Source organism: Crocodylus siamensis, chromosome 2 (assembly GCF_052110815.1).
Source record: "Crocodylus siamensis isolate JL-2025a chromosome 2, ASM5211081v1, whole genome shotgun sequence".
In the NCBI taxonomy this organism is placed as follows: Eukaryota; Metazoa; Chordata; order Crocodylia; family Crocodylidae; genus Crocodylus; species Crocodylus siamensis.
The window spans coordinates 180,864,448-180,890,115 of NC_143396.1; the positions used below are offsets into that span (position 1 = coordinate 180,864,448).

Sequence of the window (25,668 nt, forward strand, 5' to 3'; positions counted from 1 at the left end):
ATACCGAGCACCTTCTGAAATTAGTAGATGACAGGTTTAAAATTAACGAGAATGTACCAGATTTATTTGAATCTAAGATGACCCTGAATTTAAGACGACCCTCCAATTATTAGATTATAGACATGGCAAATGGTAAATATTTTAATTTCTCCATGTCTAGAATCTAGTTATCATAAGGTCATCTTAAATTCAGTCCTCCTACCACTGCCACAGAGAAAGTAGTAGTAGAGAAATCAGTGGCTGGGGGCCCAGCAGCCTGTCGTATGCCCCATGTCCATGACCCTTTACCACTTGCCCCCTCATGCTTGCCCCCCTACTGTCACACCCTCCTCTCCCCCGGTGTCTTCCTGTCTCTCTTGTGTGCCTGCCTACCTTTGCAGTTGCTCTGTCTCCACTGCAGGGCATGGAGCATTCGGCCAAGCCAGGCAGTGGCAGCAGCTCTGGCTTCAGCCTCCAGCCCCAGTTGAGGCAAGAGCTGAAGCAGCTCCCTGCTGCTCCACATTCCCTTTCCCTGCCCTCTTCTTTCTCTGTGCTCCACTTCACCCATGCCCTGGGTGTCCCTTTCCCCATGCCCTTTCCCCATGTTTCTTCCTGCACCATGTTACCTTTCCCTGCACATGGGAAAGAGCACCTTTGTCCTTCAGTAGGGTTATGTCTTGTAGGAGAAGATTGGGGTGGGGGATAATTAGTAGTGGTTGTTGCAAAGAGCTTTTGCGGGGATATATGGGGAATGTGCATGTGTTATGCCTCACTCAAACAAGAGCTATAAATTTTTACCTCCCCCCACACTTTCAGCCTACACTTTCCTCCAATCTATGATACACAAGCAGAAACAAGTTATCTCTATAACAATAGTATGTCTTATGTCTTGTATGCCTTCTTGTTTGAAACTCATTTCTTCATTCTGTTTGGACTGTCCTCTCTTGCTGTGTTACACTTATTTTATACTGTAAGTGCCCTAGAACAAAGGCCAGTACTTTTAAAAAATATGTTATAGGCTTCCACTTTGCTGTATAAATGATAAATGTGAGGATAGTTTTCACTCTTAAAAAATCACCCCTTCAGACTTTTGAAAGAGTTTGGTGTCAAGGCAGTCTTGAATGTGCACATCATCACCCAAAGGAAATCAGTGCGTGGCGTGACTGCAGTAGCCCTTGCAGTAGCACTTGTAAGTGACTTTTTCAGTATGTTATCACAACTTTCCACTCCATGCAACAGCAGGAGGGAACACACTGTGGGCTTTCTGTCCCATTGGGACATCAATTGTACTCATTCACTCCTCAATCACATGCACATGAAGGAGACCTAGACCTTCATCGTCCTCTTGGCTTCTTTGGTCGGAAGGCCCCAACCTCATTTTCAGCTGTTGACAATTGTGGTAGCAGACACCTGTGCTGTAAAATGTGGAGTAGGAACACTTCATGTTGGATTCCAAGATGTTTGACAATGACATCACATCTGCAAATTGAGGCATTAGGTCATCGTTATAAAAGTCTCCAGATTTCTGTACCTTTGCAGACCTGGTACAGAGCTGCCCCATTTTATATTCTAGGGGGAAAATAATGTAAACAGTGAGCAACACATCAAGTCACAAGAAATACTCAGCTGTTTGAATGAGCAAGAAGCATCCAGTACCTGGCAAAATTCTTCATTACATCTCTTACGAGTTGTAATAAATACATCACAGCCGTAACTTGTTAGTCAGCCATCTTTATTCAGCTGTTTTGCATGCATTCTCACCACGAGGTGGCAATATAAAACCATATGTCGCAAGAACCAGTACGACACAGAGAACTCCAGTTCCAGTTTCTCTGCTGCCATGAATTGTGCCCTGAGTCCATTCGTCCCTTATAGGTAAAAACACAAATCCCAGTTCAGGTTCACATGGATACAGGCAACCTGCCTGACAACACTGGAGGTAATGCCAAGCCTGTGTCAATAGGGCAGAGAAGTCCAGTATAAATATATATCATTCCCAGCAGGGCTATTCTCAGAGTCAGTTCTAGGTGACCCATGTTTAAGTGGATGTACTGCTGCAGAGGTGTCAGGGCTGGAGAGCAACAGAAATGCTCTTTTCAGGATCACTGTTTTCCCTAGGGACACATTCTGATGTCTTAGTTGCACTGCACAGCACCTTACTTTACAAACAGTCCGAACTGAGCAAGCTACTACCTTAATGTGAATAAAGGAGGCAGAGAACATTGCCTGTAGATGCTCATACAGATGGCACAAGAGTATAAGAGAAGTGAGGAAGGAGACTAGCTGAATATGGGACATGACTATTAATGGGCTGCTTACCCATGTTTAAATCCAAGGGTTGCAAAACAGAAACATGTATGAATTGTATGTGTACAACTGTAGGCTCCTTCTACTGTACAATCCAGAATTTCACGAATTTACCCCAGACTTAAAATCCTCACATACAGGAATTTACCCCAGACAAAATTCCTGATTTTCTTGCCAGCTTCTTTGAATGGGGGGAGTTTAGCCAAACCAGTCCTGAAAGGGGCTGTGCTATGTTTTGCTATGATTTTGGAAGCCCTCCTGTGATGTTCTGTGTTTTTATTATACCTATTCATATTTATGAGGGGGATAAGGGGGAGCCCATCATCCTTCACTTGCTTTCTATAACAACCCTTCCCAACACCTAGCAGAATCTAATAAGGACTAGGGTGAAGAGAGTAATGATTTCCTGGATCACTGCGGATAGAAATATAGATATAAGAACCAAATATTGGTGGTACATGTTGTTATCTTCTGAAGTGCACCAGGTATATTTTACAAGAGGAGATGAAATTAGACTGTTCCAATTGTGTGATCTAGTATGGCAAATTTTAAGTTCTTTGAAGCCTAAAAGGGCATTTCCAAACCACAAATCATTTCCAGAAATAGGGACACTCTGGTGAATGAGAGGAGAGAGAGTCTGTGTATGGCAAACTTGATACGGTAAAAAAATCCTTTGCAATGAAGCCATTGGACAGAAAGTAAACTGCTTGCAAGCCCTTTTACCAGAAGACTTTGGATCCAGACTTTCATGAATACAGAGTTATATGCAAAAGTCAGGGCATATTAACTGAAGGGGTAATAAAGAACTGTTGTACATAGAGTGGTCTAAGGACTTCCAATGAAATCTCCGTGTGCCTGTGTCACTCATCGGGAGGATCAGTGCACATGGTCCCTGTTCCAGGACCAAGTTAAAGAAAGGGTAGAACGTTTCACAGAAAATGGAGTTAAACATATGTTTTATCAAGTTTTTGGTTCACTAAACTTTGCTTAGCTTGTGCAACAATTCCTGGCTCTGCTCTCTGGCCTTCACCTTTGACTAGTATTGATTAGTTGGTACCTAGCATGGCATAACATCTAAATCCTTGTTAAAGCGGTCTCCTCTCTCCCAGTAATGGAATTGGTAATTTTAACCCTTTTGTTGGGAAACACACCCCCTCATTGGGTGAGAGACACTTTTGAAAGCTGAAGCTTTGAAATTAGGAAAAAAGAGGAGATTGCACATCCCCAGAGTATAGCCCTAGCTCTTCAGTTAGCAATGTTTAAACTTTTTCTTTCACAGTAGAGGCCTCTCCCAAGTCTGGGCATCCATTGTGGTAGGCATAGGATGAACACTTAATGAAAGACAGCATCTGACATGAAGGATTCAGTCTGAATAGTCAAAGAGTTGGAGGGCAGAGAAAGGCCTAGAAAAGTAGAGGACAGGTAGCAAGTCAGTGACAGAGCTGCAGATAAAACTTCCAGGTCTCCGGGAGTCCAAATCTAGCGCTGTCTCCAAGACAGCATGCACAAACAGTTAACTTTGAATTTGTAAATTTAGTTGTGTATATTCAATTAAAGAGCAACAATCTTTACCACAGAGTTATGGTTGTCCAATAGTTTAATATCACCACCATAATGATCTGAAACCAAGAAAGAAAGAATTAAAGGAATGCAAACTTAAACACCTGGAAATCAGGAGATACAGAGGTGAGAAACATACTGTCTTCATGATGTAAGCTTAACTCTAACCCCTGTCTGCTTCAGACTTGACTGTAAGTTTTGCCTTAGCAATGAGAGTATGATAGAGTTTATCCTTCACCTTTATTGTGGTCTGTTCCCAGAGTGTTTTTGCAGCATGTGATGCTACTGGATGTTCTAGTTTGTATGTGTATCCATATTTGGGCATCACTCAAAGCGAACAGAGTTAAGGTTGCATCACGGGGATAGTTTTTTTCCTCGCCTCTGTATCTCCTGGCTTCCAGAGGTTGAAATTTGTATTCCTTTAATTCTTCATTTCTTGGCTTCAGATCTCTGCTGTCTGCTTTTGGGTGGTGATGGCAGCTTATGCTCAAAGCATTAAATGTATTCCAGGCTAGCCACCCCAGGTTTGCCATGTTACTTCTTTGCCACCCTTCTTCTGGGAACTCCTTCTGAGACTGCTTTAAATATTTCCTTATAGAATATTGCCATGTACATCACCTGACTGCTGACAGAGACCTGGACAAAGACATCCTGTGAACCTCTACTGAGACAATCTACAACATTTGGTGCTGAAATGAAGAATGCTTGAAGCATACTGTCTGAGGCACATGCAGCCCTTAGCATATTTCCATTGTGTCAAACTACTGCAACTCATCCTACCTTCAGTCAGCTAACTGCAAATGCAGTTAAAATAGATATGGATATGGATATGGATAAAATGCATATGCATATGGATAAATGCTGCCATATAAATGTGGAATGCAATGATAACAGGGGCACATCCTCTTTCCTTCTATTGACTCATTATGCATTATGAGGCCAATTAGATCATTTAGTCTGAATTCCTATATAATACATATACACAGTACAGTTTCATCCAGTTACTACTATATTGAGCTTAATACCTTGTGGTTGTCTAAAGTAAGTATCTTCCAAGTCAGCATAACTTGAACTTTTGCATTCAAGAGATTGAGAATCCAGGCTTTTGAATTCATTTAGTAAAATGTTGGTTTTCCAGGGGATAGTATCATGGGAAGCCCTTGCTCAGGTCACCCAAATATAAGTTATAGAGACAGAGCAATTTTCAAGATGATGAAACAGCTGATGTTAGGACTCTTAGAGTAGCCTACCTTTTAAACAAAAAGCAAGCTCAGATTTAACCTATAGTAAAGCTGACACCTTGCTATAACATAAGGACTAATTTCACTAAATGCCTCATTTATTTTAGTGGAATCTCATTCTTTCAGATCATTGTCAGGAGTCCATTAATGAAGTAGATAGAGTAGAAACCCATGGTTAAATGAACATGGAGATTAACCTCCTGTTTTATTACTTTAGAGGCAAGTAGGCTCCTAGTACAGAGTTGAAACATTCTCCTAAAGTTGTTGGGGGAGAGAGGAGGAGACCCACATTCTGTCAGCCTTTCACATGGTTCATCTAGTCCTTATAGTCCTTCACTCACTTAGCCACAGTCTATTCACCACTCCACCTCTTCTGCAAAGAGGAGATCAATACATAGTTTAACTAGTGATTCTGTTCAGTGGAGGAAGGGATTCCATGGGCTTGTATATTCAGTGATGGCCTTCATAGGTACTTTCAGTAAGTGGCCACATGAGGCACTAAACCTGAAGGGTCACTTAGTGCCTCCAGTAGAAACAAGCTGCTTTGGAATATGACACTGGATTTGAAGTTAAGAAGCTGGAGTTCAATTTCTAGATATGCCACCAACCTCCTTGAGGACTTTGGGATAATAACTGAATCCCTCTGTGGCTCAAATGGGCAAAATGCTAAAAAAGTCTTTTAAGCCCTTCCTCAATAAAGCAATGCTGCTTATAGCATCTGTTCTTCCAGCAAGACTAGATAGAATGATCCATATACTATTTGCCTCAATATTCACCCAAAAAAAAGCTGCAGTCAGACACCTGATATTGATTATTTGAACAAAGAAGGAGACAGGCTGAGGGATGAGATAACAAAAAAGATAGAGAGCTTTTGATAGGTCTGAATGAAACTAGGTCATCAGGGCCTGATGAAATTCATCCCAGAGTACTGAAGGAACTGGCAGAGGAGATCTCAGAGCCCTTGTCAATAATATTTATGAAGTCATGTGAGATGGGCAAGGTGCCAGAAGACTGGGTATATATAATGCCCCTCTTAAAAAATGCCAACATAGTGCCCCTCTTGAAAAAAGGAAAACCAGAGGAACTATAAACTGGTTAGCTTCACCTCAAGACCCAAAAAGTTACTGAAACACATTATAAGGAATTCTATTTACAAACATCTGGATGAGGAAATGCAGATCACAAGCATCTGGCATGGATTTACTGGTAGTAAGAACAAAGTGTACCAAATCTTTGAAAAATCATGGCAATTGGGAGAGGTCCCAGACAGTTGGAAAAGGGCAAATATAGTGTCCATCTTTAAGAAAGGGAAGGAGGAGGATCTGGGGAGCTACAGGCTGGTCAGCCTCCCTTCAATCCCTGGAGAGTTTATGGAGTAGGTCCTCAAGAAATCCATTTCCAAAAACGTGGAGGAGAAGGTGATTAGGAATAGTCAGCTCTGTGGATGTGGGGAGATCAGTGGACATCATATACCTTGATATTAGCAAGGTTTTTGATAAGGTCTCTCACAACTTTCTTGCAAGCAAGGTATGGAAGCCCAGGTTGGATGGATGGACTATTAGGTGGATAGAAAACTGAATGGATAGTCAGCTCAAAGGGTAGTAATCAATGGCTGGATGTCTAGTTGGGAGCCAGTATCAAGTGGAGTGCCCCAGGGGTTGGTTCTGGGGCCAGTTTTGCTCAATATCCTCATCAATGACCTGGAAGATGGGATGGAGTGCACTCTCAGCAAGTTTGCAGATGACATCAAGCTGGGGGGGCGTAGTAGATATTCTGGAGGGTAGGGCCAGGATTCAAAAAGACCTCGACAAACTGGAGGATTGGGCCAAAAGGAATCTCATGAGGATCGGTAAGGAAAAGTGCAAAGTCCTGCACTTAGGACAGAACAATCCCAGGCACTGATACAGGCTAAAGACTGATGGGCAGCTTTACAGAAAAGGACCTGGGGATTACAGTAGACAATAAGCTGAATATAAGCCAGTAGTGTGCTCTTGTAAAGAAGGATAATGGCATACCAAATTGCTTTGGTAAAAGTGTTACCAGCGGATCGAGAGAACTAATTATTCCTCTCTAAACGGTGCTGGTGAGGCCACATCTGGAATACTGTGTTCAGTTTTCGGCTCCCACTACAGAAAGGATGTAAACAAATTGTAGAGACTCCAGCAGAGAGCAGCAAAAATGGTGAGGGGGCTGGGGGACATGACTTGTGAGGAGAAGCTGAAGCAACTGGGCTTATTTAGTCTGGAGAGAAGACGACTAAGTGGGGATTTAATAGCAGCCTTCAACTACCTGAAAGGCAATTCCAAAGAGGATGGAGCTAGACTGTTCTCAGTGGTGGCAGCTGACAGAACAAGGAGCAATAGTCTCAAGTTGCAGCAAAGAAAGTTTCGGTTAGATATTAGGAAAAAACTTTTTCATGGGGACGGTAATGAAGCACTGGGCAGGTTCTTCAGAGAGATTATGGACTCTCCACCCTTAGAACTTTTAAAGACCCTGCTGGACTAAGCCTTGGCTGTGATGATATAGTTGGGATGAACCTGCCTTGAGCAGGGGGTTGGACTAGATGACTTCCTGAGGTCCCTTCCAACCCTAATATTCTATGATTCCATGACTTTATCTCCTTCTTCAACAAAGTAAGTACTCGGTCGGATGAAGGGAATGCACTGGATATAGCATATCTGGATTTCAGCACAGCTTTTTACAAGTTTCTATGTGACTTATAAACAAACTGAAGAAATGTGGCCTAGACAGTACTATAAAGTGGATAGACAAGTGGCTTGATACTTGCAAGCAAAGGGTAATTATAAATGGATCCATGTCAGAATGGCAGGTTTCAAGTAGTCCCACAGGGGTCTCTCTTGGTCTCAGTGCTGTCCAGTATGCTTATTAATGATTTGGATGCAGAAATAGCTTGTTGCGCAAGTTTGCTGATGACATGAAACTAAGAAGTATTGAAAACACATTGGAAGAGGAGCACAACTGCAAAAATTCTTGACAGATTGGAAGGCTGTGATGGAGCTAACAGGATGAAGTTCAATGCTGACAAGTTCAAGGTGTTACATGTCAGGAATAGTCAAAAATATAAATACAAAATGGGTGACACCTGGCTGGATAGCAGTACCATAGAAAAGGATCTGGGAGTCTTTGTAGATCACAGATCCAAAATAAATCTGCAGTGGAATATAGCTCCACAAAAGGTGAATGTGGTTTTGCAATGCATGAATAGGAGCATTAGGTGCAATGCTTGAGATGTGTTGGTGCCTCTTTACTTGGCACTGGTCAGGCCTCATCTAGAGTATTGTCTGAAGTTTTGGGCTCCATATTTTAAAAAGTCCTGGAAAACATTAGAGAGGGTCCAGACAAGTGACAAAATGATAGAGGGCCTGGAAGGCAAGCCATATGAGGGGAGAATGAATGAGAAAGGCATGTTCAGCTTGTGTAAGAAATAGTCAAGAGAAGACATGACAGCAGTCTTCAAATATTTGAAGAGCTGTCATAAGGAGGAAAAATACCTTTTATCTCTTACTGCAGAGAGCAGAGCATGGACCCAATAGCTTGACATTTCAGCAAAATAGATTTAGATTGGATATCATGAAAAACTTCTTCACTGTTAAAACAGTGAGGCAATGGTGTAGCTATGGACTCTCCATCATTGGAAGTATTTAAGAAAAGGTTGGTCAAGAGGTCAGGGATTATCTAGGAGTAATTATGCCTATGCTTTACTTGAGGTATTTCTCATACTTCTGAGATGTGTTGGTTGTCACAGGAGGGCTGGAAGGAATTCTTTTCCCTTCCTACTGCTACATGTCAGAGGATTTTTTCATCTTCCCTGGAAGAGTTGGCTGTAACCAAGATGGGATTTTGAATGGGGTGTGCCCATGTTCCTCTTAGACTCAAGAAGTCTATGGGCCAACAAGAGGCAAAGCTCTGCTTGACCTGGTACTGGCTACTGGGGATGACCTAATCGGCGACCTAGCGATCGATGGGATCCTGGGTGACAGCGACCATGAGCTGGTCACCTTCACCATCTGCCGTAAAGCTGGCAAGTCAGTCAGCAACACAGAAGTCCTTGACTTCAGGAAAGCCAACTTTGACAAGCTCAGGAGGCTTGTCAGTGAGGCCCAAGGGACCATGATCCCAGGGGGAGGGGAGTTCAAGAAGAGTGGTTGCTCCTCAAGGGAGCGATCCTCAATGCACAAGCTAAGTCTATTCCATCTTGGAGGAAAGACAGCAAGAGGGCACAGCAGCCCCCCTGGCTCTCCAGGGATCTAGCAGACCTCCTGAGACTAAAAAGAAAGGCCTACAAAGGATGGAGGATGTGATTCACCTCCAAGGAGGATTATTCTGCACTGGTCCGGTCCTGCAGGGAGCAAACCAGGAAAGCCAAGGCTGCAACTGAACTACGACTAGCTTCGAGCATCGAGGCCAATAAAAAGTCCTTTTTCAGATATGTGGGGAGCCGGAGGAAAAGCAAGGACAACATTGGACCCCTGCTGAACCAGATGGGGCAACTGACAACTGACGTCCAGGAAAAGCCAACCTATTAAATGGGTACTTTGCATCGGTCTTTCATCAGTCCCATGGGATGCCCATGCCCACCACGGGACAGGGCTGTCCAGGTGAGGGAGATCCCCTGCGCTCCATTAATGCTGACCTTGTAAAGGAACAACTTGAGAAGCTGGATACCTTCAAGTCAGCCAGCCCTGACAATCAACACCCCAGGGTACTCAAGGAGCTGGTGAGCATCACAGCCCAGCCTCTGGCATGGATCTGAAAACTCCTGGCGCTCTGGTGTAGTGCCTGAAGACTGGAAGAAAGCCAATGTGGTGCCCATCTTCAAGAAAGGGAGGAAAGTGGATCCGGCTAACTATAGGCGCATCAGCCTGACTTCTATCCCAGGGAAGGTCTTAGAAAAGTTTATCAAAGAAGCCATCCTTAATGGACTGGCCGATGCCAACATCCTAAGGGATAGCCAGAATGGGTTTATTGTGGGTAGGTCTTGCTTGACCAATCTCATTTCCTTCTATGACCAGGTGACCTATCACCTGGACAAGGGTAGAAGAGATTGATGTCATATATCTTGACTTCAAAAAAGCTCGATCTGGTATCCCATGATCACCTCTTGGTGAAACTGGCCAATTGTGGCCTTGGGTCCACCACAATCCACTGGCTAGAAAATTGGCTCTGTGGTTGGACCCAGAGGGTAATTGGTGGCAGTCACTCATCATGGTGTCCTGTGACCAGTGGGGTCCCCCAAGGCTCTGTCCTTGGACCCATATTGTTCAACATCTTCTTCATTAATGATGTGGACATTGGAGTCAGGATTGGACTGGCCAAGTTCGCCAATGACACCAAACTTTGGGACAAAGCATCCACACCAGAAGACAGGTGGGTGATCCAGGCCGACCTGGACAGGCTCAGCAAATGGGCGGACGAGAACCTGATGGTGTTTAACACCGAAAAATGCAAGGTTCTCCAGCTTGGGAAGGAAAACCTGCAGCGTCCTTATAGGCTTAGTAGTGCTACACTGGCTAGCACTATGGAAGAAAGAGACTTGGGGGTCATCGTTGACCACAAAATGAACATGAGCCTGCAGTGCGATGCTGCGGCTACTAAAGCGACCAAAACGCTGGCTTGTATCCAAAGATGCTTCTCAAGCAAATCTCGGGACGTCTTTTTCCCCTTGTACTCGGCCTTGGTGAGGCTACAGCTGGAGTACCGCATCCAGTTTTGGGCTCCACAATTCAAAAAGGATGTGGAGAAGCTTGAGAGAGTCCAGAGAAGAGCCATGTGCATGATCAGAGGTCAGGAAAACAGACCTTACGACAACAGGCTGAGAACCATGGGGGTCTTTAGGCTGGAAAAGCGCAGGCTCGGGTGATGTGATGGCCACCTACAAGTTTATCAGGGGTGACCACCAGTATCTGGGGGAACATTTGTTGACCAGAGCGCCCCAAGGGATGATTAGGTCAAACTGTCATAAACTACTGTGAGACCGTTTCAGGCTGGACATAAGGAAGAATTTCTTTACTGTCCGAGCCCCTAAGGTCTGGAACAGTCTGCCATCAGAGGTGGTTCAAGCACCTACATTGAACACCTTCAAGAGCAAATTGGATGCTTATCTTGCTGGGATCCTATGACCCCAGCTGACTTCCTGCCCTTTGGGTGGGGGGTGGACTTGATCTTCTGAGGTCCCTTCCAGCCTGAATGTCTATGAAATCTAGACTTAAACCTGGAGGTTCTTGGCTAGAGGGTCTTGCCCCTTTGCTCAGGGTCAGACTGATCACCATATTTGGGGTCAGGGAGCAATTTTGCCCCATTGTCAGGTATGTATGAACTGTGGGGATTTTTCTCTTCCTCCACAGTGGGAGTGTGTCCCTCTTCCTTGTATCTCTTGAGCATATTTTAACAACCCTCCCAGCAGCAGGACATGGGCAACTGTTGTCCCCCTGCCTTCCCTGTGGCAGGTTAGGGTGACTGTGTTTGGGTTGACTGTAGTTTTACTAATAGGTTAGACCACGGTTGCTCAATCCCTGGACCATGGGCCAAATCCTATGCATCCAGATTGGGGCTAGGCCATGCCCCCTCTCTTTCATGTGGCTGGATTGGGATGGACTTTCCCCTGCCCTACCTCTCTGCAGCTGGATTGGGCTCTGCCATGTCTGTCCTGCCTATTAGATCAGGCCCATGGCTGGGCCCACTCCACACATGGACCAGCCACTGCCCATCCAGCCCACATGGCAAAAAGATTGGGCACCACTAGGTTAGACAATGGATTTGTACAGCATAGTTTGGATAGGGATGATCCTGCCTTTGGCAGAGAGTTGGACTGGATGACCTCTGAAGGGGCTTTCCAGGACTGCTTTTCTAGAAACCAATATAGTGCAGTTACCTTTAGCTGATCTCTGAAAATTTACATCAGCTGCAAATCTGATCCTTGCTATTAAAGAAGAAAGAAAAAAGAAAAAAGGAAACTAGAAGTACTTCTGCCTCAAGGACTTACAGCTTTTATAGCCAGAAGGAATGATTACAAAAATATAATAATTATACATGATTTGTGTGAAACAGGCCATAAGATTTTCTCCAGTAATTCCTACCTCCATTCCAATGACCTTGCTTGAACTGGAGCAAGAATTAAGATATCACACAGGAGATGCAAAGGGCCAGCAGGTGGACATGTGTCATGGACAGAGGGTAGGGCAGCGGGAAGGGAGTTGGCTCTGTGTGCAGACTGACTGGCACAGAAATTTGCTGCCAAGTGGGATGTTATTTGCAATAGGTCTCCTTCTATTTTGGCAGGAGATGTTAGGGCAAGTGGATACCAGAAACCCTGATGATGTCTTTCTGCAAGTCTGGATATGTTTACTGTATTCTTGCCCAGCTTGTTGAATGAAAGATGACGACAACACCACCCTCCTTCCCAACCCTAGCTAACAATGCAGCACTTGGTCACTTATATCAACACTGCACTTCTCACAAATACTATATAGTATTTTCTTTTGCTCAACCATCAGTATTGTGTATATGAATTAACAGAGAAAGTACTAATTGTTGAAAATGTCCCTTGTATAATTGAATGGGTATTCTCCACCCGTGGGTACATTCAGTCCTGATGCCAAATGCTGGCGAGTCAGGTTCTTTATTTACTGCACAAGGATATCATGGTCAGCATCAGGACCAAACAATCCTCACAGATGGCCTGACTGAACCTTCTCTAGGTGAGAGAACAATTCCATTTCTATGGTCAAATCCATTCTTGGCCTCCCTGCTTAATTTTATTTCCCTCAACTGAAGCCTGTATTCTATAGCTGTATCTATCAGGTTCAGGAAAGATTGGACAGTCCATCCCATTCCATCCTACCCATCGAGGCCTCCATTTTGCTTAAGTTCGATCTGGACCCTCTTATGTCTGGCAGTCTCTTTAGGGCTCACAGATGTCTTCTCACCATACTAGTTTGTTGAGGGCCTCTGTTAGTATCATGAATTTACTCTGGATTGCCTAACCCTGAAAATCCTGGTAGAGTGCAAACCTATGACCAGATGTGGTCAGAAATTTTTCATATACACATATTTTAAACCCCAAATGCTGTTTATCTAAACAAAAAAATGCTGTGGTAATAAACAGACAGTTTGGATGAAATTCCTAAATCAACCAAAGAAAAAAAAGGTTGCATTTTCAAAATTCACTATGTCCTCAACCATAGTTTAAGCTCTGAATGATAAAAGCTTCACTCTGATTGTCCAAAATAAGTGACAACAGCTGTTATCACACCCATGTAAGTGCATAACAGGGATCTCATGTCTGACAATCCCCATCCACAGGGATCTCATGTCTGAAGCTGTAGTCTCATCTAGAAGGGAGTATCTTCTTTTAGTGGGGAAAGTCTGTGAGGAGCTTAAGGTCCACAAGAGGCATGTGGAAAGCAGGGAGGGTTAGACAGAAGGCAAGGAAGAGAAAGAATGAGAAATAGGAAGGATGGAGTATGATCATCTTGGATTGGAAAGAGGAAGGTGTCTTCAAAAGCTGAGTGAGTTAATAGGATTCATACTTCTGGATTGCAGATTGAAATAAAACTTTTAGCTGGGGCTCAGGGAAAAAAGACATGATTCTTGTAACATTTCAAAATTTGGAATTTCAGTGTATGTCAACTAGCCCTATAACTGTGAAAAAGTGATTTTTTCAAGACAGTTTATGCATTTTATAGGAATTTAAAAATGAAGGGCCAAAATTACTAATTTTGAAATGTTTCACCTAACTGCATTCAGAATGCTTTTAAGCTTTCTATCATGATGTTTTCTCCACTAAGGGTAATCCATTAGATAAGCTGCCATTTCTCTTTGCCACTGAAAACATCATCTGCTTTTATGTCTGCTCCTTGCAAATTAAGCAGTTCCATCTGGGCCCTCCCTGATCCATTGGAACCGGGTGAATAGAATACATCTACACAGAAGGGAAGAGTTGGTAGCTGCCCAAAGACCCAACAAGTTGTAGAAATCCCACTGGTAAAAAATCCTGTTTTCTAGTGGCTATGCTTCAGAGCTCCATGCCTTTTAGATCTGGCCCTACAAGACATCAAAATAGTGAAAAGGGGTTCTTTTGATAAGAAAAAGAACAAATTGGAAGTGGTTCTTTTTTATTTCTCTATTGTTTCCTACATTTTGCCAACTCAGAAGAGGAAACTGGCTACTGAACTGCATCTTGCAAAATATAATTAATTTCAGTTCAGGATCATTTAAATTCTATCCAGATGAACAAGAGGAGAGATTTGGGTATAGTTCTTAAAAGCAGGTACGCTCAAAACCAGCCAATAGAAAGGTCTGGGCCACCACTGACTTAACCTTGGCTTGGGATAAGAGTACAAGGAACAAATTAATTTGTGACCTTTTTCAGACTTTCTGTATGCAGAAATAATGGAGTTACTGAACATGGACCCTTTTCCACTCTGGCATTTCTATATTCCATCGAGGGGACTTTGCACTCCCTCATTCCTTTGTTCTGTGCTGAATTTCAATGGTACCTTTGGGCTATTTGGACAATGAGATGGGCAAATATGTTGGTCTCATTATAACACCTCTTGCCGCTGTCTTGTAGAGGGCATCTTTATTGGAAGACTCTGCATGTATGCATACTTGTGTGTGCTAGAAATCGGTTTGTGTGCCGCGCAATACAAAAAGAACCCACTGAATAATTTTACAAGAAGTCACACACTCAAGCCTGGCAGCAACTATCCTGGGACAACTGCTCCACCATTCCCACCGCCTGCCCTTTGATTCCTTACCCTGAGTGGCCAATGCTTCAACTTCAATAGACGTAATTTTGAAATTGCCTCTATGAGCTTTCTAAGTTTCTCCATCACACCCTAAACAAATATGCTTTTTTATTTGTTCTTCTGAACTCTCTGCTGAATAATCAGTTTTTCCCCTACTGCCATGTTTCTGCTTTAATCAAGGACAGATTCTTGTGAAAATGGTTGTTTTTTAAATTTCCTAGAACTGCTCAGATTTGGCTGCCCCTCAGGGCTTTAAAAGGGAGTAAGGTTTAAAGAGGAGAAGGGTTTAAAGGGAAGTGAGTAGTGGCCTATTTGCTTTCAGCTTTAACCATTTCACCATTTGTAGGGTAAATCCTCTCCCTGTTCTTTTTAGGAAATTGTTAGCCATGCTACTCTGAAGCCAGTTAGAAAGCAGGATAGATATGCACCTTTGTAGACTTACTAACTAAGATATATATATATATATAGAGAGAGAGAGAGAGAGAGAGAGAGAGAGCACAAGCTTTCATGAACCCAAGTTCACCTCATCAGATGCTTTGAAAGGAAGTACAGACAGAAGAATATAAGATGGAGAGAAAAAAATGATAATACAACAGACAAAAGAGGAAGGAGAGAGATGGAGGGTACAGGGCAGTGCTAGGGGAGAAAAGCAATGGGGCAGCAAACCCATGTTGACAAAGTCCCATTGACATCAACAGAAAGATTCCAGATGACTTTAATGCACTCTGGATCAGACCCATTGGGTAGTTGTGCACATATGAGGCCCAGCACTGGACAACCTTATGACTTTTCCTGTTATAAGGAATGTTGTCCACCCTATTGATTTCTCTGGGAACTGAGCACATTCAGGAGTTCAGAGGTTTTGCCATTTCTTTTTACAGGATCCTGTTTAGCCTGGATGATCCTAATGGCCCTTTTTTGGTTTAAAAAGCTGTTGATTTATACAACAATACTTCTTGCGTTTCTAAGAGCTGCTGTTTCAGGGTGTTTGTCTGTTGCCTCACACCGATAGCCATATGGCCAAGAAATTTGTCTGATTTCTTTTTTTTGAAAGAAAGTGTCATTACACCTGTAGTGGCACCACAGACCTGTAGAAGGGATTATAAGTAGTGACCAGGTGTTTGGGTCCAGTCTGCCAGGAGTCGAGTTCCTGATTTGGTGTTTCTCCTACAACAGTGGTGCCAAAAAAATCATTCTCGTACTTGCTCAGTGTGACCAAATTTTACTTGACAGAGTCTGTTATGAGTGCAGTAGAACTTGGATACTTTACAGGAGTAGGTTCCTAATCCCCTGTGAAGCCAGGGAGGTTGTGAATTAATCAGAAGTATCCAGAACCATAGCAAATAGCTTCATGAGACCTCTGAGGCACTCCAGCTGTTTTCTGCAGCTTTTATTTCAAAGGCTACTGCTTCTCCAGTCAACTATGCAGGACAACTGAGGAACTTCAGCTGATCAGAAATGGTGCCTCTTGAAGTAAAAACCACAGCAAACATCTGAGTGACTTGTCCTTAATGATAAGGGACAGAAATTACACACAAACTGGTATAATTGATCAGAAACGGGTTCAAATCTGTAACAAAACAGAAATTCAGTGCGCATAAACCACTTTGAAAATGCCCGAAACTGGTTTGAGATGAACCTGGACAGATGTAGCATCAGACTTAGCTGACTTAAGTTAAATTGGGTTATTGAACTTCTGTCCCAGATCCACTCCAGATTCAAGTTAACTCACAGTCCCCTAGCATCCCAGGATGCTTTGCGCATCCTCCACAAACCTCCCCTCACAGGGTTGGTAGACTAACCTTGGCCCAAGCTGTCTGCTCCAGCTGAGCAGGGAGGTGTGCTCTAGTGCAGGGGTGGGCAAAATACAACCCACAGGCTGAATCCGGCCCACCAGGCATTGTCATCCAGCCTGCAGGTGGGTTCCTACCAATTCAGTGTATCTGGCCAGGCCTGGCTGCCCCTGTTGTGTTCACATGTGACCAAGCCCTGCACACACTGTACTCCCAGCCTCACCCACAGGATGGCCCAGATCCTGGTCCCATAGATAGGGAAGTGGTGGCAGGTGGAAGGGCTGAAGGCGGGGGGAAGTGTCAGTGGCAGCGGCAGCAGTAGGTGGGTGGGAGGAGTGGGGAGCAGCAGTGGGCAGGAGGTCAAGAGGGTAGGGAAACAGCAGGGGACAGGTGGCAGTGGATGGGGGCACAGCAGCATCTGGGTAGGAGCATGGGCATGCACTGGTACCCTGGGGGCCAGGACCAGTGCTGGTGGGGATCCAGGGCAGGGTGGCAGGAGCATGGAGCCCAGGTTGGTGGGGGCATGGGGTCTGCCTGGCTCCATTGCGCAGGACTCCCTGGGCTTGCATGCAGTTCCTAGGTTCTCCGCCTGAGCCATGTGCCTCTGGGGGGAGCCCTGAGTGATGAAGCCGGTGGCCTGGCCCCACTCGCTGCCATGCACAGGTCATGGGGAATGTGCTATGGAGCCTGGCTGCATGTGAGCCCCATGTGATAGAGCCGGTGGCCCGGCCACGTGGAGTCTTGGGGCTCACTGGGACCTCCCCCCAACAACATACACGAATAAGACTTCATTCTGAGCTATTATGCAATCACCTATATGTACACTATCCAAGCATACACAAATCAGAACAATTTTTTTTTTTAAATTAAATTAAATTATATTATTGTAGATGTTTGCTTTTTAGTATGCAGTTTGTTTTTTTAACAGTTCCAAGATGGGAAACCCCCTTCCCAAAAGGAGTACGACTGGGGGCAAGACGAGGGACTTCTAGTGGCAAAGGTCAGGGATTAGGGGCAGGACTTCCAGTTCCAAGATGGTGACTGGGGCCAAGGCAGTTACCCTTGCAGCCCTTGACAGCTCACCAAAACTCATTAAGTGGCCCTCCAGCCAAAGTAATTGCCCACCACTGCTCTAGTGCTTGCCGGCTTCTGGCCTGAGCCACTGCAGGCATGTGGCTGCATTTCCAGAATCAAAAGGGAATGTCTGTTCACTTGCTTATCGGTTCAATTAGTGCAGACTAATCTGGAAAGACTGAAATGATTCAGTCTCAGGCTTTTTGATTGTCTGTACCTGGCCAATGTGGCAACCCACTGCAAATTAAGCAGGTTGCAGATCATCTAGATATGAATGATTGAGGTTCTAGTGTCCTTCTATTCCCATCTGTAGGCAATTTAACACTTCCATGTATTCTCCCTCTATTTGCATGTTCTTTGTGAGTGTTTCCATGATGTATGCATGTACAATCGGCCCTTTTCAAAATAATATCAGAAAAACTATTTTTAACTATTCCATTGTAACATTTACAACCTGAAAACTTTTTCCATTTTTCTGGCATGGGATGTTTAAGTTAATGTATAGCAAGCAAGTTAATATATAAAGGTAAAAACATAATTAGTTTGACATGAAGTAATTTTTAATTCGTGATTTTTTGTTTCATGAACATTTTTAGAAGTTTGAATTGTCTGTCCTGATTTGGGGTGAAAATTGTCAAACTCATGAAAATTCTTGTGGGGCAAGAAAACTGGTTCCCATATGTAGTAAAATCCACACTATTAACTGTAATTTCTGACCAGCCGGCCAGATGCAGGGGAGAAGAAGCTTGCACATGGCAACAGCAGCCACCACCCACCACCTTGCACCCTCCTCCCCCTCCCGCCTGCCCACTCCGCATTTGGCCAGAAGCCGCTGGCCTCAGGAACCAGCATTTTTAGATACCCGGCACTCCGCATTCCCCACTTGTAGCGGATGACAGGGATTTTACTGTACATCCACATCATATTCAGGATGCACATCTGAGTGCATGTGCATGTGCACACATACGCAAGCACACACACAATGCTGTCAACTTACAATTTTGTTTCATATTCAACTATTTAATGTCCTGTTTAAAGCTCCAGGTCCTGAAATAAGGTTATTAACTTTATTTTAAAAAATTACTGTTTCTAGCCCTCTTGGCTGTAGAGAAAATCTAGAAAACATTAAACACTCCAAACCCCCAAAACAAATACACAATACACAAATGTACACAACAAAACAAATACACAATACAAAACAAATACACAAATACACAAATGTACAAATGCTGCACATTGTTGTTTTTGTTGTTATTATTATATCATGTGATTCTTAAGCTAAAATCATGATTTTAAGGGGCATGAGTCATTAGGATTTAATGTTTGGGGCTGCTAATGTGCTGTACATATATGTATACCCCAGCAGGCTGTTGGAGCTGTGCATGGTAGTTTGGAAGCCTTCAGTTCCTCAGGCTGGGTTAGCCAACGTGGCAGGGCAGCCTTAGGGGTACAGACCCTTAGAGCTACAGACTAGGAGCTATGAGCTCTTGAGTCTGAGGCAGGCTGCCAAGGATCTGGGTGGGTGATCTGGCAGGAAACCGGGTAGTTTGCTAAGGTTTTGCAACCAGCCTGTGTTTCTGAAGAGTTGTTGAAATCTATACATTTCTGTGAGATGTTCTGCTTTCAACAAAGCAATGCTTCCTGATGGGAAAAACCTTCCATCAGAAAATTTTCCGCCAGCTCTACTGACAACTATTAGACCACGTGGCTCTCCACAGACCACCAATGGCTCACAGACCACAGTTTTGGCCAACCCTTGCCTACAGTATTGCAGGGGACTTAAGCTTAGTGTCAGCCCTTGTTCTTCTTCCTGTGGTAGAATTCAGCCACCCTCACATGTCACTGCATCAAGGGGCCAGCACCTGAGAACAGCATTGGTGTTTACTCTTTGAAGACCACACTGTACCATGGATGTTGTGCAGTGATGGGCAAACTAGAAACTCTAAACCTGAGTATCACAAGACCTTTCAAACAGGTTCATGAGAATGGAAGGTGTGCCAAAACATCTGGTTTTAGATCCAAACCAGAGCTTTTTGACATGGGAAGAAGGAAAGGTATATGTACCCATCTCTCTGCCTGATGATTATGTCACTGATTGGGAAGGGCTAAGGTTCAAGTCTTTGCTCTGCCCGATTTTGAATAGAGATTGTCATCCCCAGTCACTCAATCTGGAAGAAAAGGGGCTTGAATCTGGTCCTCCACTATCCCTAGTCAGTATCCAGGCTACAGTCAGCATCTCTCTCAATCTCTCCTCTTCCCTCCAAGGAAAAAACGTCAGATGAAAATTTTGGTGAAGCTGACACATTTCTGTAGCTCATTCTAGTTTTCACTAAGCAGTGTATTTTGAAGAAATAAGGTTCTCACCAGCTCCAGTGAAGTCTATTCCATCCTCCACCTACTGTATTAACTCATTTCTCCCTCTGTACTCACACCTATGATCCAGTTCCTCCCCTACTCTGTCTCAGCTCATCGGTAGCATTACTGTGGTGCTTAGTGAGTCCTCATGCTTTGCTCCCCTCTAGATTGTCCCCTTCTTTTGACCCCTGTCATGGTCACAGTGAGCATCCCTAATCTGTGTTAATATTCCATATGCAAGATCTAGACTTGCATAGATCTAGGGCCCAGTATGGCTACAGTCTTCCCATCAGACACCTTCCTGCATAGACCATGAGATTTGAAGACTCTATCAGGCCCAGCAAGCTGCCAGATTCATTGAAAATCCCCTGTGCCTTGAAACATTTTGGGAAGTCAAACAGGGGTGTAGGCTGAAAGTTACAGAGCCTTTTTTAGAGTCTGAGCATGCTTTGGACCAATAGTGCTCGAAGTTTTGGCCCTGCAGGCCAAATGAATGATGTGAGGCTGGTCTGCCAGCCAGATTGGGCCTTGTTCCACCCCTCGTGCTGGGATCAGACCCCAAGGGCCTGCATCACTCCTTCCTGGCTGGGATCAGGCCCTGTGCCACCCTGTACATCTGATATATCGCAGGGCCACAGCCCGCAGGGTTCCCAACAGATTTGTGGAGAGGGGCTGCGGCTGGCTTGTAGGCTGGAAGTTGAGCAGCCCTAGATCTAAGCTTTTAAAGAGGTGCATATTCAGTACGAGGGTTGAGCTGAGGTCCAGGTTGCTTAAATCTTTGCCCAAATTGGCATTCTGTACTCACATCTGTGCACTTGGACTCAGATCCTCAAGTGTAATGGTTTCAGTGTTCAGTGTTCAGAGTTAAGTGCCTAAATACCTTTGAGGATCTGGGCCTTGGCTCAGCTGGCCTACTTTGGAGATCTATTTTAGGATGTAAGTGGCTATTTATACATTTTTGCAATGAACCATGAAACTGGCTCCATCCTGGTTATATTGGCTGCCTCAGCACTGTCCCCCCCTGCACTCTTCCCCCCCCCCTCCTTTCTTTGATGCAAAAGGAAGCACAGAATTATCTTTCAATCTTGTGAAGCATAAGACAGTTCAGCAGATGGCACCCTCTCAATGTATAGGTACCTATCCAGGTGCATGTCTGTAACCAGAGCAAAGGTTGGATTCAGCATTGTTATGTGAGAGACAGTGATCTTTTAAGTTGATTTAAACAGGCAAGGCAAGGAAACTTTCACTGCCAAAGGGAATAAAATTAAATCCCAAAGCCATGAAGCCAAACCTTAATTGTTTCCCCTAACTCATCAAGCCTTTTAGCAACACGATGAAGCAAACTACTGTCCTTAAATGCTCCTCATTTATTTTAATGATGGGCAAGCTGGATATAAAAGTGTAAGTTACAGCTCTACTGGGTAGAGTTCTTCTTAACTTATTCAATGCTTTTAAACCCCTAACGAGTTCATATTTAATTCAAGTTTCAGATGAAAAGCAAAGAATGACAGGGGCATTGATATAAGAGGGCACAAGGATTGATTCCCCAGGCCTGACTTTTGCTGGGGACCACTGAAAAGTGAGGGGCACATTGCTGTTCATGGCAAGGTGCAGCTACAACCACAGGCTGCAAGGTATGCCGTCCACTTGGGGTGACCCCTCAAGATTTTGTTCCACCTCTCTGGAAATCTGTATATTGCAGGGCAAGAGGGATCATATTTTTATTTAACTGATTGGTGTGTACACTTAATAATGGTTCACGCATTCAGGAGCACCAGCAAGGTTCTAACCCTTTGTGCCTCAAGACACGAGACAAACCACTTGTGAAGTCAAGGGGTAATTTTCCCTGAGATTAAGTTATCCTGTAACTTCCTGAGAGGTTTTTTGCACTTTCCTCTGAAGCAGCTGACCATCCTGGCTCTTGACCAGTCTGATCCAGTCTAGCATTTCCTGAGTTCTCATGTAAGATTAGTGCCTTATGGTCACAAATTGCTGCATGCGTTTATTATTGTCATATTTCTCCTCCCCTCTGTGTCCTCTGCCTGTGCCTTCGTCTCATCCTACTATTTCTGTTTTGCATTTTAAATAAGCTGTTTGCAGGATGGTGCTCTGTAGATAGTAACCGCACTCAATGAGTTATGTTGTTAATATCCTAATAGATAACATTGGATGGTCAATACCTAAAATTATTGGTTTTCTTGCCCCAAACATTGCTGCATTTTGATCCCATGTTTGGATTCACTCCTTTACCCAGTTCTGTGCTGCAAACTTGACTCTGCACTCAGATACAGGTTTGGGATCATCTATACTTTACTTTGTTTTTTCTAAGTCACTTGGTGCCAGGAAGCTGACCCATGGGGATGACTGAAGCCCAAAAAATTCTTCGCATAAACTCAAGCAGAGCAAAACCACCAAGATTCAAACAGTCCTAACACCTCTGAAGTAGCCCAGCCATGTTTTGTGACATAGCAGCTTAATTAGACTCAGCGAAGGCCAGCTCTGAAAAACCATTGGCTGTGGTTTCATGCAATTTCCATGAAACCACATTGGTCCTTGACTTAGTTTGACTGTTTATTTTCTTGTTACATTACTTTTCTGCATAGTTTTTGTACTGTGTATGCTTGTATATACTTGGGACTCATCACCCTTAGTATTTCTGTGGACACTTTTTGTAAATAAATACACTTTTTGGTTGCACCACAAACCTTCGGCAATGTATATTTGATAGGCAAGTGTCCGCCAAATTGTCATGGCAACTGATTTTTACAGAGATCTAATTCTCGTACTCTCTCTACCCACAACCCTCCCCTAAGTTGCCTTTGTGGTTCCTGGAGTCAGTGAAAATGTATCAGACTGCCCATTCTCCCAGAGCAGGTTGGAGCAGCCTCAGGGATACTATAAATGATGCTCTACTTCCTTTGGATTTCTGTTGGCCCTAGGAAGGAAAAAATGGAATGGATGTAGTGTTTTGTACTCTAGGGATGTCTCAATGAGAGGAGCTTACGCAGAGCTCTCAGAGCTTCATTAGTTGAGGAGGCCCTCGGTACAGAGGAGAGTTTTTCGGGGACACTCGTGAGAAGCATTGGGCTATGGCGTCTACTTTCTGATAGAAGTCACATGCCGTGTAGTAGCTTGCCATGTTCTAATGCACAAGCCAATTGAACTGCTGTAGTGTTTGAGTCAGAGCTCTGAGGGGACCTCTGTTTTAATGCTGATGTGTGCCAACAATTGTTCATGCCTTAGTGAGGAACCATTGCCTCCTAACTTCTCCAGCTCTTCCTTCTCTCCCTAGTCTACAGTAGGCCTTTAATCTGAATAGCTTCTGCTAAGACAATGCATCAAAAATTCCCTCATTAATGAAGCACTCTATCTACTATTTTCACTGTTGCTTTCCATTTATTCAGAAGTTCAGAAATCCCATTGTTTCCTTTTTTTCTCCTTCCCCAATCTTTTCCCTCCGAGAATTTTTCATTTCTTCTCTTTCTGTGGCAATGAGGAATGTCATACTATATTTTAGGGATTTATGGCCAGCATGCCAAACATCTGGCTTTGAGTTTCTCCAGACCACATTTCTTCAGGCTAACAACACCATCCAGTACCTGCTTTGGTGGCTGAACTGCCACTCCTGATCTCTGTAGTCTGCTCCTTTTATTTATTTATTTTTTATTTTTTTGATATTCAGTCTTTCCCCAGTTGCTTTATTTGAACCATTCTATTTACGTTAAATACTGTATCTGCCTCTTTGGATGCAAGGTAAGTGTCACTAAGGAAATGTTTACAGATTAGACCACCTCTCTCTGCCTTATTCCCGGGGAGCAGTGTTGTGTTATGGTATGTACCTAGCATTTAGTTCCCCATCTGGTAAATTCTCTGGTGGTCAACTTTCTGTGTAAGCATTTATATGTCGATAAACTTATAGGGGTCTTTCCAGTCATTGCCTTGGCACCATATAATCCTCCATCGGATTGGTTGGACTGGTTGCCTGCATCCTGTCTTTAGTTTATGTTCCCTTAACCACACTGAGACTTCAGCCAGCCAGATCTCTATCAGCCTTTCAAGGACTAGCTATTCTGCCATGTAGGCTGGAGTCTTTGCTTTCTCGCTTGACCCATTTATTGAAGAGTTTTTGCCAAGTAGTGCTCATCAGAATTCCTTTTATTTTCCTCTATGGAAAATGTTAATAAAAATGACAAAATGAGTATTTGTATCAATGCTTGAAGGGGAAAATTCTGTCTTTTCATTAGAAACCAGGGGTTTTTTTGGTTCTCAGATGAAAACTAAGGAAAATATTTGAGTCTACAGGGTTTTGAGCTTCTCAGTAGGAAATATATACATATAGATAGATATAGATATATAGATCTCTCTCTCTCTCTCTCTCTCTCTATTTATTTATTTATTTATTTCCAGGAAAGCAGAAGCTTTTGGGGAAACTTTTCATTTCACTGGACTATTTTCCAGGAAAAATAGTTTCAAGGAAAATCTTTTACTAGCTGTACCAAACAGGTGAATTCTCCTGTTGGGATTTCTGTGTTTGCTAATCCCATTACTGTTCCTGGAAGGCCTTTATGATGGTTTCACTGACCTTTATAAGTTTACCTCCCAGAACAAAGCTCCAAGATGCTCCTGATAGCAACTAGCACCCTACATCTTCAAGTTGCTACAAAACAATAGCATAGCAAGGGGTGGGAGAATGGGGTATCAGTCCTGAGCACAGACTTAGAGGGGCAGCAGAATGGCAGTCTCCTTAAACTGTATGCTCTGGCCACAGCAAAAGCCCCACACCACGGCTATAGTAGCAGTAGCTGAGTTTAGGTGCTGCTGCTGTAGCAATAGCTGGGGCAGGCAGATTGCATCACAGCAGCAGCAGCCAGGGACACCCCTCCTCACCCATGTTCTCAGGTAGGTTTTTGTCCAGTGCACAAACTTTACTTAGTTTTGTTTCTGCTGCAAACCTACCCTACACCTAGAATGATATGGTTCCTTGTTGAACACTGTGCTCTCAGATGTAGCAAGTCAGTGCTTGACTGTTATCTAAGTCACCTGAAGTTCCTTTTTGCCACACCAGTCTATCTGAAGCTACCAGTACCTCTTCCATCCTTATTCTGCCATGTCCAAGCCTTCTTCCAACTGTTTTCAGTCTCATCCTTGTACCTTTATATTGACCAAGTCTCCTTGATGACTCATCATTTGATGCAATCTTCAGAGATTATTTGAAAAGTACTCCTCCCAGGTGGGAGCTGGGTGGGATACCATAACTTGGGTTCTTCCTTCTCTCCTCAGCAAAGAACTGTACCTGGCTTCTCTTTTATTTCTCAGGCATGGAACATGGCATTGCCATCTCAAACATGTGATGGGATTCCCTTCAGCTGGCTAATGCCAGGTTTTACTTGTGCACATGATTAACTACTCGGTCTTCAGGGTCATAAAATCATAGGAAAGTTGGGGGTGTAAGACATCTCATGAAGTTATCTAGTCCAGGTCCTGCTCAAGGCAGGATCAGTCCTGCTTAAAACATCCTAGCCAAGTATCTGTCGTACCTGCTCTTGACAAATTCCAGGGATGGAAAATCCACAGCTTCTCTAGGTAGTC

At 43.8% G+C, this 25,668-nt stretch overlaps 1 long non-coding RNA gene; it reads left to right on the top strand.

The window, feature by feature from the left end:
• LOC149871421 (uncharacterized) overlaps positions 1–25,668 on the top strand; it is a 261,718-nt gene that overhangs the window by 188,400 nt on the left and 47,650 nt on the right.